The 14,919-nt window shown below is 38.3% G+C and overlaps 1 protein-coding gene across 2 annotated transcripts in view; it reads right to left on the bottom strand.

The window, feature by feature from the left end:
• Nucleotides 1–14,919, bottom strand: part of fgf13a (fibroblast growth factor 13a) — a 99,247-nt gene that overhangs the window by 49,774 nt on the left and 34,554 nt on the right. The gene's annotated exons all lie outside the window — the stretch shown is intronic.

The following is a 14,919-nucleotide window of genomic DNA, read 5'->3' as shown; positions in this document are numbered from 1 at the left end:
GTCCTCTTTCAGGCACAATGCATGTGCTTTAATCATTGACCTATTTTCTCTCTGTTGATGGATTAGCTACAAGCAAACCAGTCCAAATAAATTGTATTTTTTTATCCTAATGGATTTCAGTGTCATGCCTCTCTCTGACACACTTATTATTAAATGAAAATGACAAAAGAGAAGGCCATTAATCATCTGCCTCCACTGAACCACAAATAGGAGTAATACCCTGTTCATCTATGACATGTGTGACCAACATAATTATCTTCCATTTGCAGAAAAATGACATTATGAATAATTCCAAGGTTTTACATATAACTCATGACTCATTTTCCCTCACATTCAACTGATGATCTGATATTAAATCTTTTTGTATTGCATGTAAACTTCAGCCAGCCTCATCCAGAGGGCTAATCCATGAATTGATAAATACAAACTCAGATGTACAAACACGTACACAGACCCTCAGCACACATTGATGTGGATGCACTGTACTTTAACACCTAGTATGTCAAGGTACATACACACCTCACACATATCTTGAAAAAACATCTTGTACTCTTGTTTTGACTGTTTAATATTATACCTGTCATTTATTGACTTTGATATGTTGTAACCATATGGAGGAAATCCTGACAGAGCAGTGTGCAATCCACTATGACTTCCAAACTCTAAGATTAAAAAACAAACAGCATGAAAAAGTATATAAGCAGCACATGGCCTTACTTAATGTTTTTAACTAGTCTTCAAGATAACCTATAAGTTACTGAACACTGTGTTGTAGAGATAAAATGTTCTTCATCTAGTCTATGTGCTGCACACCAGCAACAAATCAACAATCCCAAACATATAGCTAGACTAAAAAAGGAAAAGGAGTCAGAGCCCTGAACGTCATAGACATCTGTGGTTACAAGAATCAACACGAGGCACCCAATGCCCTTACAGCCAAAGAAAGCTGTTGCAAGTTCTTTATGATGCTGAAGAACAACCAACCTTCCAAGTAAAAACTATGCAGGTGTACATGGACTTTACTACTTTAAAGATCATGGGTGGGTCCATAAAATATTAATTTGAGTTTATTCTCACTCACTCATTCTTTTAACTCATATTTTTATACTTTGTTTGAAGTCACTTGGAAAAGAAAAGTTAAATATAAGCTAGATTTTTTTTTTAAATGTCCTAAAGCATCTTCACTTTTAGTCACTAAAATGTTTTCAGAGTGTGCTGTATTGTTATTAATGTACTCATAAATTGTTTGACTTTCCTGAACTGTTGATTATGGTGGGGTTTAATGGAAACAGTGGACTCTGTATAGGAGCAATATGTCTATCAGCAAATGGCAATCAGTGTGTGATTATAGTTCAAAAATCCAACTTAGGCAACATTATGACTATGATTAAGATTGTTGTTGTTAATGTTAATAATTATAATTGTTATTATTAAAATTATATATATAAAAAAAAACACCCAGCACGCCCCTGCGGGCGGTTTATCCTTCAAGCTCGGGTCCTCTACCAGAGGCCTGGGAGCTTGAGGGTCCTGCGCAGTATCTTAGCTGTTCCCAGGACTGCGCTCTTCTGGACAGAGATCTCCGATGTTATTCCCGGGATCTGCTGGAGCCACTCGCCTAGCTTGGGAGTCACCGCACCTAGTGCTCCGATTACCACGGGGACCACCGTTACCTTCACCCTCCACATCCTCTCGAGCTCTTCTCTGAGCCCTTGGTATTTCTCCAGCTTCTCGTGTTCCTTCTTCCTGATATTGCTGTCATTCGGAACCGCTACATCGATCACTACGGCCGTCTTCTTCTGTTTGTCTACCACCACTATGTCCGGTTGGTTAGCCACCACCATTTTGTCCGTCTGTATCTGGAAGTCCCACAGGATCTTAGCTCGGTCATTCTCCACCACCCTTGGGGGCATCTCCCATTTTGACCTCGGGACTTCCAGGTTATACTCGGCACAGATGTTCCTGTACACTATGCCGGCCACTTGGTTATGGCGTTCCATGTATGCCTTGCCTGCTAGCATCTTGCACCCTGCTGTTATGTGCTGGATTGTCTCTGGGGCATCTTTACACAGCCTGCACCTGGGGTCTTGCCTGGTGTGATAGACCCCAGCCTCTATGGATCTTGTGCTCAGAGCTTGTTCTTGTGCTGCCATGATTAGTGCCTCTGTGCTGTCTTTCAGTCCAGCTTTGTCCAGCCACTGGTAGGATTTCTGGATATCAGCCACCTCCTCTATCTGCCGGTGGTACATACCGTGCAGGGGCCTGTCCTTCCATGATGGTTCCTCGTCTCCCTCCTCTTTCTTGGGTTTCTGCTGCCTGAGGTATTCACTGAGCACTCGGTCAGTTGGGGCCATCTTCCCAATGTATTCTTGGATGTTCCTTCCTTGTCTCATCCTGGACTGTGGTGCTGGCACTCACCAGTCCCCGGCCCCCCTTCCTTCCGCTTAGCGTACAGCCTCGGGGTGCTGGACTTGGGGTGAAACCCTCCATGCATGGTAAGGAGCTTTCATATATATATATATATATATATATATATATATATATATATATATATATATATATATATATATATATATATATATATATATATATATACATATATATATATATATATACATAGTGCGGTGACTCCCAAGCTAGGCGAGTGGCTCCAGCAGATCCCGGGAACAACATCGGAGATCTCTGTCCAGAAGAGCGCAGTCCTGGGAACAGCTAAGATACTGCGCAGGACCCTCAAGCTCCCAGGCCTCTGGTAGAGGACAGGAGTTTGAAGGATAAACTGCCCGCAGGGGCGTGCTGGGTGTTTTATATATATATATATATATATATATATATATATATATATATATATATATATATATATATATATATAATTGTAACAGAGGAATTATGACTTGATAATAGTTACACCAAGACTCCAATCACAGTGGAAAAAGCCAGCTTATTAGACTAAATAAACAACCTTTTAGCAAGACCAGAGTCCTAAACAATGACCATAAACTCTAAAGTTAGTACAGAACGTCCCTTGCTTGGCACAGTATGTGTCTCCTCACATATTTAATAGATAGATACGCAGAGCATATATTCAATTTTCCACACCTGGAACAATCAGTTATCACATAAATTGTGTCCTGCACAACTCAGCGGCATGTTTGCTCCTCTTTGATGCTCTCAGATAACCTTTCTCCAGTAGTTCAACTCAGCAAAAAATATATTTATATATACCGGTAACTTTTCATATAAATAAGTAGCTCAGACTGATTCAAATAGCAACACAAAACAATGCCAGAAAGGAGTCAGTCAAGAGAATATTCAAATATTCGCTCCATCTTTTAGCAGTTTTCTCCCTGTCCCATGTTTGCTTTGTATTCTTCACAAGAAAACTAAACATAGACTCTTTCGCCATTATTATAATTATTCCAAAGCTCGATAGAGTTAAGCTGTAAACCATTTACTACATATTTAATCCTTTATATCATTTTTACTAAATATACCTTTCTGAGGTCACTGCTGATGTAGAAAATGGGAACGGGTGTAAAAGACAGGGAGAAAAGACTCTTGAGAACTACAACAAATGTCTAATTACAGCCAGCAATTATTAATGAGCCAGCTAACTGTTGGCTCATTAGAGGTAATAAAAAAGAGTGACGATGGGGCTAAGAGGACGACTGCAAAGGAGGGGGTAGGCACTATGTTTTACAGCTTTCATCCTCTCCCCGGCCTTGATGAAGAACGCATATTTGGGAATGAAGGACGCATGATGGATGATACAGCGAGGCTTGGTACCTCACTCTCCATCAGGACAGCCACTCACAGACAGAGTGAAATGTCAGCCAGGTTCGTGATAGTCCGTGATCTATAGACACCAGTGCTGCCGCACTGGACCTCCAGCAAACTGCAATAGATATTCCTGCCCCTCTGACAGGAATAAATCTAACAGTAAGGAGAAATACTTACAAATAAAGTGCAGGGCAGTGCAGGATATATCTTGCTTTGGTTAGTTGAACATCTATTTAACACCCCCTACCATTAGGTCATGTGTGCAACAGTACAGTAGATGTGCTGCGTATTTATAGTATGTAGAATAAAGTAAGTAAGGCACAATAACAATGTTGTGCTCATTTTCATATTTGGGTTTATCTATGTTACTGTGGGACAAAGGAGCAGGCTTAATATGAACAGGTATTATTGTTCACATGCTCAAACTTCCATCTGCCATGGTCAAATGAGGTTCAAGGACAACCAACTGATGTAGTGTCAGATCTAGAGAAATGGCTTTGACTTCCATAGGTGCACTGGTAATTTGCACCAGTTACTCAAGTCATGGCTTGTATCCATCACGAAGGCGACGCACATGCATCACGTGCTTGACAAATAGCATACTCACTAAATTAGAATCAAAATTAAGCACAGAAAACGGGTCTGTAGCCTGAGGTTTGTGTTTCAAAAATAGCCTGGCCTCAATGTAGTTTTACAAGAAGCAGAATCTAGCACATTGTCTTCTGGGATGCTTTTGGTTCAGCGTGGCTCAATCTCAAGAAAGAATAGTTTTATTTTGGTTGTAAGTCACCTTGCAGGCAGCAGAGAAAGTAAGTCGAGTTGAACTGGAGGTTTTCTTTGAAACGCAGAATGAGCTTGCATTTTTATTCCTGCTCTATCATGCCTCTGAACTGTCACACTCACTTTTTCTTTGTCTCTTTTTCTTTTGCTTCTTTTTTTTTTTTTACATAACCAGCAACTTTATGGAGTGGTAGTTTTAAATACCATAAGCTCATCTAATAGATAACCTTTCTAATTACTATGAATCTGATCCAGCCAGAAAAACACTAGCAGCCTTATTTTGTTTTATCTTTCTATATCTATAATAAACCCTAACCAAGGTTTCTGCATTGCTTAGCCTTCATTATGTCTAATAGCTGTTATATTTTATAGATGAATTAAACTTTTAAATTGTGGCTTTAGCGTATGGAGAAATGTAAAATATTGTGTATGTTTTCAGATAATTTGTCATGCTCCAGTAGTATTATAGTATATTAAAACTTATGTCAGAATCCAATTCCATTAGTAGAAAGAAAGCACAACTTGTAAAGGACCACAGAGCAATTACTCAAATGCAACATGATATGGCCATAGCTCCAGTCATGCTCCCCCAGCAAAAGCAATCCATTTACACCAATATGTACCATGTATAGAAGCTATGAGTCTGCCTCAAAGGGGCGGCAGACATCGTGTCCTATTTATTCATCTAGAAATGAGTAGGTGTTGAAATATTGTGTCTTTTCTCAAACAATAAGCTTCAAAACAATGTGGAAAAAACAGGAAGTCTTGGTCCACTGAACTAAGGCGCAACAGAACAAGGAATTTAAGACGTTGCCATGAGGAGAAAAAGGTATGGCCAAAGGAGGACAATGAGTAGAAGCTTCTGACCAACTCGTCTAGTATGAGCCCAATCGACTGAGTTACTTTTGGTGGCTTTAATAGGTTACTAAAAAGAAAAGCCTTTTTAAAACTGCTGTAGTAACATGCAGAACACTTGTTTCTCTTCTTCTAAAATTGCATCAGTGGTCTTAGAACATAATTTGTGACCCCTGTTGAGGTGTCTTAGCAAGTTACTGTAGGAGTTACTGTGGTAGAGCGCTATCAGAAGTTCTCATAGGATTTTCTGCTTGCAAATTAGTGAAATAAAGGTGTATTTCTGCACAGCGTGGCATTGAAAATAATAGGGTTCAGTATAACAGACTTCCAATGTAGGGATCCCTTAATAATAAGAAGTATAAAAGCTATCATTTATATTTAAAAATGTAAATATTGGTATATGTAATGATAGACAGTATAATATACATAATAGCACCATAACCAATAGCACCAATAGTTATCCCGCTGGCACTCAAACAGTGCAGTATTGCACCTACCATAATACTACCTACTACGCAAGTGAATAAGGAAGAATAAGAATAACTAGCAGGGGTTGACAAAGTTTTTGTCAAAGAAAAAAATAATGGATATTTATGAGAAGTCTAGAAAGATCATTGTAAACCTAAGTGCTTGGTTATTCTTAACCTTACTATAAAACATGCCCTGAGAGTAATTTTTTACATGTAATTTCACCTTTTTTGACACTTTTTTTCTCACCTTTTGCTCTAATGTGCTACTTTGCATGTATGCACACAAGCATTTATAGACGCACAGATGAACATGTAAAATGTTTCATCTCCCTCCCCGTCATGCATTCAAATATTTCTGGGTTCAAACACGCACTCATGCTGAGAGAGATTAATGTTAAAGATCCATTTCACCGCAATTAACAGCTGACGAGAGCAAACTGGATCATAAAGTCTATACTACTGCCTGCTGATTAATAGGCCTTTGACTGCGGGATGACTGAAACATTGTGGGAGGTGGTTCAAGGGTAATAGGATCAACAAAGCCTGAGAGGTAAGTGACTCCAAGTAGCTTATGATATATCTCATGTCAAATCCACTTCAAAGTCACATACGATTTATACTTTCTTTTCACATCAACCCCACGCTCGCTGTAGAACATTACGAATAACGTTACACCGATCGAAAGAACATGTAGCTTGTCCATCACACTATATGGCTTGCCGGTGTTTAAAAGCATATACTTTGATGTGCAGTCATCTTCCCATGGGGATTTTAATAGGAAACATCTGTCTTTTAAGCATAAGACGATTAGCACAGTGTCAACTATCTCCTCCAAAAGCCCTTGGATTTGAAGAAATTAACCAGGCATTGACATGGTAAGAGTGGATATTAAAACATAAAATACATAAAATCTTCATAATCAATTCTGGAAAAACAGACAGTCAATCTTGTTGCAAGATTTAAAAAAATTAAAAAATAAATGTTTTGGTTACATTTTTGATGACATTAAGCTGCCTGTGAAGCTTGTAATTGATTAATTTTCTGGAAGTGGCCGATTGCAGCCTTTTTGTTTTATTAACCAGTTCAGAATGTGATATAATAAAATTACTCCTTAGCCTAAAAAAGAAATTCAAACAGTTGCTGCTTTCAAATGACATGGCAAGTTCATTAATGCACTGCAGAAGTCTGTAGCAGCTGTTTGACTGCTCTTGGCTCCAAGCGGAGCATTTGTTGCTTTTTGATGAAAAAACATGTGATATAGCTATGAATGGGTGAACAGAAAGATGCCACTCGTGTTAATGGATCGATGCACTTAATTAAAGTGGGCAATTGCTCTTCAAAAGCACACCATGTGGTGCACAGAGAGCAAAGGGAGAGAAAAATAAGTAGCATGTAAAACACTTTGCAAAAGCCATAAATGTGTCCTTGAGAGGTCCAGTGGTATTTGTGGCCTTAGATGCTCAATACAAAAAAATGAGAAATTGCTTGCTGCCAACAGAGCACTGTCATCTAGTGAGTTGGATAGAAGGAGGTAATCTCAGTGTGAGACCTGCAGCTGAGTGCAAGAGAAAGAGCGAATCCATGCTGTTGGCCCATGAAGCCAAGTATCATTGTCTGGAGCATAGTAGTTATAGATCTCCTGTAGTCAGTCGGTTTAATCTGACGAGAAAACAATAATTAAAACATTCAAAAGCTGTAAACTAGCATCAGTATTTGACATAATCAATTATTTAAACCCACTAAGTTTGTCATTTCTTGTTGTCCAATAGTATTATATAATGGCATGCAGTGCACCTGCCTTCTAGGTAGCAGTGGCAGCAGTCATCCAATAACTAACTGCACTAACTAATGTCTGAGTTCATGGTTGACTAAGTGCAAATGGCAATCTCACATTCTATATTACACATTACTATAAGTTAGTATGAGGTCATCGGGTCTTGGGTCAGTGTTAAGTAAACTCTACCTCAAACTACATAGAGGTAAAGAGCAAAGTAGACAAAGTACTGAGCGGTTCAAACACTATATCACTAAATTCAAAGTTAAAATTTGAGAAGTTGTGTAACTGGATGTGAGTACCATATAATCATATCACCACTAAGCCTTCACAGGTTGTGACAAGACTCTTTATTAATTACTGCACTGAAATAGTCCTTGAACCAAGCCTTTCCGCCAAGAACACAGTCTCTGGCAGAGCAAATATGGAGGGCAGCATCTTCCTGTGCCTTCTGCCAACCAGATCAGATCCCAGATGGGCATCAAAACCTATCGTACTTTAGTTTATTAATGCACATTTACAGCCTTCACTGTTGTTAGAGGAGGAAAGGTAGCAGAGGGAGAGGGGGCGGAGAAGGAAAGTGGAGGAGTAAAGCCATTTGCACAGTTTTAAAGAACAAGAGTACGAGGTGGAGAAGAGAAAATCAGGGTGACCTTATTAGTGTGAGTCTATTTACTGAATTTCTGCAGCAAACATGCTGAAGAGTCTTCAAGTCTTTTATGACAGATCAGTATTTTTTAAAAATAACAGCTCCAGGGATGGAAATGAGAAATGTTAGATTTAAAGTTGAAGTGGTCAAGAAAAATGCCTCTCTCCATATCGCTTTGCAGAGATTTGGAAGAGAAAGAAGTCACTGAATACTTTATAGGACCTATATTTTTTAAAGACTAAAACTATGTAAACTATGTAAATATAAAACTCAACAAACTTAGATAAATATTTTAATTTGTGTTTATTAATTTAAAAATAAAGTACTGTTAAATTATCACAGCTGTGGCAACCAAACACTTTAATTAACAAACACCTCAGACACTACAGAATTAAATGTTAAAAGAGTAGTGAAACACACTTGTTTTACAGGGTTTTTTGTTTGGTTTTTGTTGGGGGGGGGGTTTCCAGCCAAGTGTTGTTCACTCTGCAAAAGTGAACATTACAAAAAAATTACAGAAAATGTGTTTTTGTTAACCTCATTGTGTTGTGACGGTGTTGTTAAGACCTGCAATAAACACTGTTCCATATGTCTTCTTTGATTAATATGCTCTATAAAAGTCCTGCAGTGTGTGTTAATAATGTGTGGGTATTGAGGGGGAGTTTATGAGGAAATGAAATTCAAATAAAAAGTTATGAGCCTCTGGTGAGACCTGGAGATTTATACTGCAATCCATGGTTTTTAAAGCCACGTCTGGTATTATTCCTTGTAGGAGCTTTAATTATATATTCACGATAGTTTTTTAAGTAAACATGCTGTAGATATGAATATGAAGGATAAATAAAACTGGGTAAAATTTGGAGAACATGTGAAGCGGGACAACTTCTACCAAATTAATTTTTTTAAAAGCACGGGGATCAGTTAATAGCTTCTTTTAGGACAATATCAGGTAATATAGCTAACCCTTTAAAGATGGTAAATGTAAAAGGTAAATGTAGAGAATATAATGTACCACTTTGGAAAGTTTGTCCTAGAAATTAGATTATGTATTTGCAGATCCATTAATTTCTCATTGTATTATTAGAATATGAATTGAACTACATATTCCAGTTCTTGTCATGTGACAATTGACAAATCCTGTTCATTCGCAGCTGTTACACACCCTCAACCTTTCCTACTACATAAGCCAACATCACAGCTGCTGAACCATCATGTGCTCAACACACTCTCCCAAACACACCCAGCTACATTCTCAAATGTTCAACCAGTAGAAAATGGCACATGGGGACATTTAAAGTGGTGTTGGTAGCAGCCATCAGTCATAGTATTGCCAAAATAGTTCATATGATGTTCAGCACATCCCTAGATGCCATATTCACACAGAAAAAGAATGTTTCTTTTCTGGTGCTTTGCTCCTGTATAACAGTGTCTGCATTTGTGAAATCACAATTATTTGAATTTTTGTCTGTTGTTTTGACACTTTAATAACCGTTTAAAGTAAAACACAGATCCACCTTTTTTTTCCTCTTTTCATCTGTTTTATACCAAGTCTTAGTCCCCAGCATAATACGTCAGTGGGAAATGGTGACTGCCTCACTTTGTCTCCCTGTCTAAATCCTACACAAGCTCTGACGATGGTCTGCCAGCACAGTGAAAAAAAACCTACCTCTTCTGAGGCCTCTGTCACTTTGAAGAAATCAAACTGGAGCTGTAGCACGTAACACCCACGTCACAGCACGACAGCGCCGACAACAATTTCATTCCGGCTGTTTATGGTGAGCTCATTGTCTCTGGTCATCTTGGCTCTCGTGTTTCTCACAGCTGACTGACTCAAATGTGATTGTGTACGTTGAACAAGCCTGCATACCGCAGTTTGCATGGGAGGGAGTATCTGGGAAGTCCATCTGCCCAAAGGGCCTAGGGGCATGTGAAGACTATGCTTGTGTGTGTATTTTTATATTCATGTTTTACCTTTATGAGCCAGGACAGTTACGGAAAGTGAGGACATTCCTGCTATTCCTCTGTTTGAACTATCAAAAGCCCATTTCACAGATAAGTCAGAGTTAGGGCTTTACACATAATACGTTTATGTGTGATAATAAAATGTGCTATATAAGCAAAACTGCCACTGCTAATTGGAGGGCATTTTAACCCATTGTTAGATCGTTGCTAAATAAGAACCTACAGGGGTCTAATATTTACTTGGATGCCAAATCCTTGTGGTGTAGGACTTTACAAGAGAACACATACATCATACTAAGATGTATATATAGTTCCAAGACATAATCGAGACTCGACAATAGCTAAAATTATTAGCCACCATTTCTTACTGACATCTACTGATATCTTATGCTGGGTACTAAGGCTTGGTACACAGATGGAAAGTATCTAAGTATTTTTTTGAAAGTGACTTTCTATTGGCTGCTAGGGCTTTTTATGTGTTTGTTTGGCGACCGCCTTTCAAAGACCCTCAAAATTCAAGTTGTTCTTTATCTGTGGTGCTCTCTTCATGTTTTTTGATCTTATCATTTGAAGTTATCATATGGTAGTTGATATTGAATATATTTTTCATACAGTCCCCCGCCAAGAATTTTTTAAAGTGCCCATCTTTTTACAGTTTCAAGGACAACTTCCAAGATGTTTCCGTGAAACGGGCTACCTGGTGCATTAAGTTACTGTAGTTTTATGTCACAGCTTGAAAACCTTGTTTTGCATAAAGCTAAATAAAGTTGACTATTTATGGTTCATATATTTTGCCAGTTTAACTACAGAGAGAACTTTTTGGGTGGGTTTCCAAGCAGGTGTGGCAATGTCTCTCTAATTTATCAGCATATCTTGTGTTACAAGGAGGGTGGTTGAATCTAAAACTTTAAAAGAAAGCAAATGTTTGAAATGAAAGACAGTGTGATAAATAAACTATGTCTACAAAGTGCTGCAGCTGAGTGCAGTTCTGGTTCTGACTTCTTACCAGGTTGACATTCTGAGTCTGTGCGTGTGTTTTTGTGTGCGTGTTTGGAAAGGATAGGATGGGCATCAGATGACGCAACAGTACCAGCATTTTATGACTACACAGAAGCCATTACAAAGTTGAAGAGTACAGCGGAGAGAGAGGGAGAGAAAGAGGGATGAGTGTAGGATTTAGCTTCACACCAAGACATAAATTATGCATTCGGGCCATCCAGACATGTAGTTGTGTATCTTTTATGAATGCCTTACAGAGGCAAAGCAAGTTTAGCTAACATTTCAGTGCTACACATTAAGTGAGAGAGAGAGTGAGCGAGAGTGGTAGATGTAAAAGGGGCATGGGGGGGGGGGGGGGTATTTTAGCAGTAACGTCTGACACAACCTATGATAAAAGCTGTCATCCGAGAGCAGTGCAGCAAAAAAGGTTCATTCCATCCGTCTTATGTGGGCACTGCACTTGAAGGATTTAAAAAAGTGATACATGGAGTAGAGTTCTCCCACTCTCGCAGTTTGATCCCAAGTGAGCGTTTTATAGGAATTGCATCCAGTCATAAACAAACAGGGCAAATGGCACCATCTGTGCAAACTGGATGAGGGGGTTATCATTTTAAGTCCTGCAGATAGTGACCATTAAAAAACAGGACCACTATAAAAGACCACACTTTGTCATCAAGTGTCATCTCCTTTGATCTTAAAGAAAAGATACATGTGTGTCAGCATGTAACCAACTATAAGTCCAGGTGTAGTTGTACTGCCAGTAGCAGTAAATATAAGTGGAAAAACTGTGCACATGTGCGCGTCCAATGCTGAGTGAAGCTCCAGGCTAGGTTTACTATCTAGTGTTTACAGAGAGCCTGATCAGAGGGATTACAATTACACAGGAACTGCTTAAGACAGCTGCTTTACTCAGTGTTATCAAGCCACCCACACTCACCATACGCTGACACCTAACAACACGCACAAGTGGTAAACGGAAATCTACACCCTTCCTGGTATTTACGAGCACTTAAAACAGTAACAGGTGACGATCTGGGGTGCTGGTAGATTTATTGACAACATTTCTCCAGGGATTACTGGCATCCGGACATATCAAACAACAGGCAAGTAACATAGCATCAGAAAATACCTTTGTTTTTCAGTCTGTATGTCATACTGCAATTTCTTGTAACTATTCAATTTTAAGGCACTAATAGTGAGCATCATTCACAAGTATGTATGAATAGTGTAGACTTAAACAGAGACAAAAGACATGGGTTTTGCCAGTTTGACAGTGTTTACTGGGATTGGAAATGAAGACAGAAATAGCTTAAGCCAAATCAGATCAGTTCTCATACTTATTTATTTATTTATTTATTTATTTTACAGAAACATTTTTTACAGTCACTCCAACTTGTTATATATTTGAACAATGAGAGACATCTGTCTTAATCTTGCTCATCATTTGCCCTAGGCTAGGTAGCCTACCTAAACACTCTCAAAACACTCGCTTACTGAAATACATCAATTCAGCCCAAAAATCAAATAACTTTTTTTTTGTTGCTCTATTTAAAATGTGACAATTTGGTTTCTAACAAATGTGGTTCAGCTCAACACCTCCCAAGGAAATCAAATACACTAGATTTAGTCTGATCTGCCTCAAAATAAGCTTTTCTCCAGTGTGACAGAATGAAATAAAACTACATCATAGCAGTTATCCAGCAACTATTTTTAACACAACACAAAAAGCTGCCAGATTATTTAGTGATATCATGTGAGACTAAATGTCAGCTCCAGGGAGGGGAAAGAAAGCACCAGTTGTTGGTCATCTCCATGATGTTAAAGTGCTTCTGTAACTGAAAACCACTGGTTAGCCTGCCACACTTTTCCAGAACATTCTACACTGCAGGGTTTGAGGAATAACTGGTGAGCCTCACTAAAATGCTCCAGCTTCATTTTTTATATGCTTTCATTCATTTCATTCAGACATTCACCCACTGATAGATTCCTGTTGCCTGAATGGATTGCTGAAAATAAAGTACCTGGCCCATGCCTGCATCCTCTTCCTCCTGTAAAGAGAGATTACTGTGTTCTTCCCTCATTAATGGTGCCACAGCTGTTTGATTTTTGTGTATTTAAACAGCCAGCACTGATGAGCAGGCACCAAGGCCACAAAACAGTAAACCTGCTTACAGCATTGCAGATAATTGCTATGACAACATCCACAGTGGATAAGACATAGAGCGGCTGGAATAGAAACAAAGCAAATGTTTGCAATGTTCGATCAAATGAGGCAGTTTTTCCCATGAGATATGGGCTACAGTATGGTCGATACTTGTTTAATGAGGAACTATTGTAACTATTGAACTATTGTATCAATTAGGCACTAATTACTCCATTATAGCTCTTGTGACTTTATAGTTGGGTAGTTTGTTAGTGGGATTCATCCAACAATTAATGCCATGGTGCCATGATTCAAATGCTGCTGACACTGTTCACAAGAGCAAAGTGTATATGTTCTTGTCTGTGCTGTTAACTTCACTTTTGTACACTGAACTTAAGTACAAGGCATGTTTGTCAGCTACATCAGCTATACTGTTATAATAATTATGCGATTGCCATATTTATACAGCAGAGGCTGTTTGCAGCAGTGATGGTATACTTTGATTTAATTTCTTATTTTAGTTACAATATGCTGTATTTTTATATTTTAATTATTTAAATGTCATTTGTATTAAACCTATCCCTAAAATGTTGCCCAGAAGTGCAGCTTTCCTATTTAAAAAAAAAAAGAAATGCATTTTTCTTTAAAATGATGCCTCTGATCATATATCATAATTGTCATGTGATGACAATTATGAGCATTCTTGACAGGTTCATAGGTCAGTTTGTACTAACAGTGCTGCCCTTTAGTCCTAACAGAAAGCCAAGTAAAACACTAGAAACAAATGCCACACCACTGACCAATGAAAATGGCACTGAGAAAGATTCTTGATGCAGCATCCCTTCCCTCATGTTATTATAGTTGTATTGCCACAGCTACAGGCAAGATGTCATATTCAGCTGAGATGAAGAGATACTAAGAATAAACCCAGTATGCTCGGTGCTTGATAATAATATTAAAATCAAAAACACACGCACACGCATCAGGAGTGCAGGATTTGAAATTACGCACCACGGCAAACTATCACAGTGATCAGTAAAGCTACAGATTTTGTTTTGAATCACACCCAAAATTTGACTGCATCCATGACAATTTATGCAGATCATTGAAAGTCATTATCAGCTCCAGCTCCTGCGCTATCAGTGTCTGTCTTTCTAAAGACATCGAGCTCAGTCTTCATGGTAGCATACAAAGGTATTGTGAAATAAATGGTTTAGATTTTCTTTATTATGCTGTGTAACTGCTAATAAGGATGGTTTTCAAAGCAGTAACCAAATAATGTAAATTATGTATTTTGAGGAAATGATTTTGATTCTTTGAGTAAAAAAATGAAAAAAGTGCCAGTCACACCTAATTTATCTGAAATATACTTAATGAGGCTCTACATGTGCTTATACTGCATTTCTATTATAGCTGCAATGATAGAGCTATACATTTTTTTTGTTATTGGGTATACTTGTGTTGTTTTTGTACAATAGTAAATTAAATATTTGTAAGTTTTAGGCTG

This window comes from Astatotilapia calliptera, chromosome 2 (genome assembly GCF_900246225.1).
Source record: "Astatotilapia calliptera chromosome 2, fAstCal1.2, whole genome shotgun sequence".
Lineage (NCBI taxonomy): Eukaryota > Metazoa > Chordata > Actinopteri > Cichliformes > Cichlidae > Astatotilapia > Astatotilapia calliptera.
This window is presented reverse-complemented; position numbering and strand designations above follow the sequence as displayed.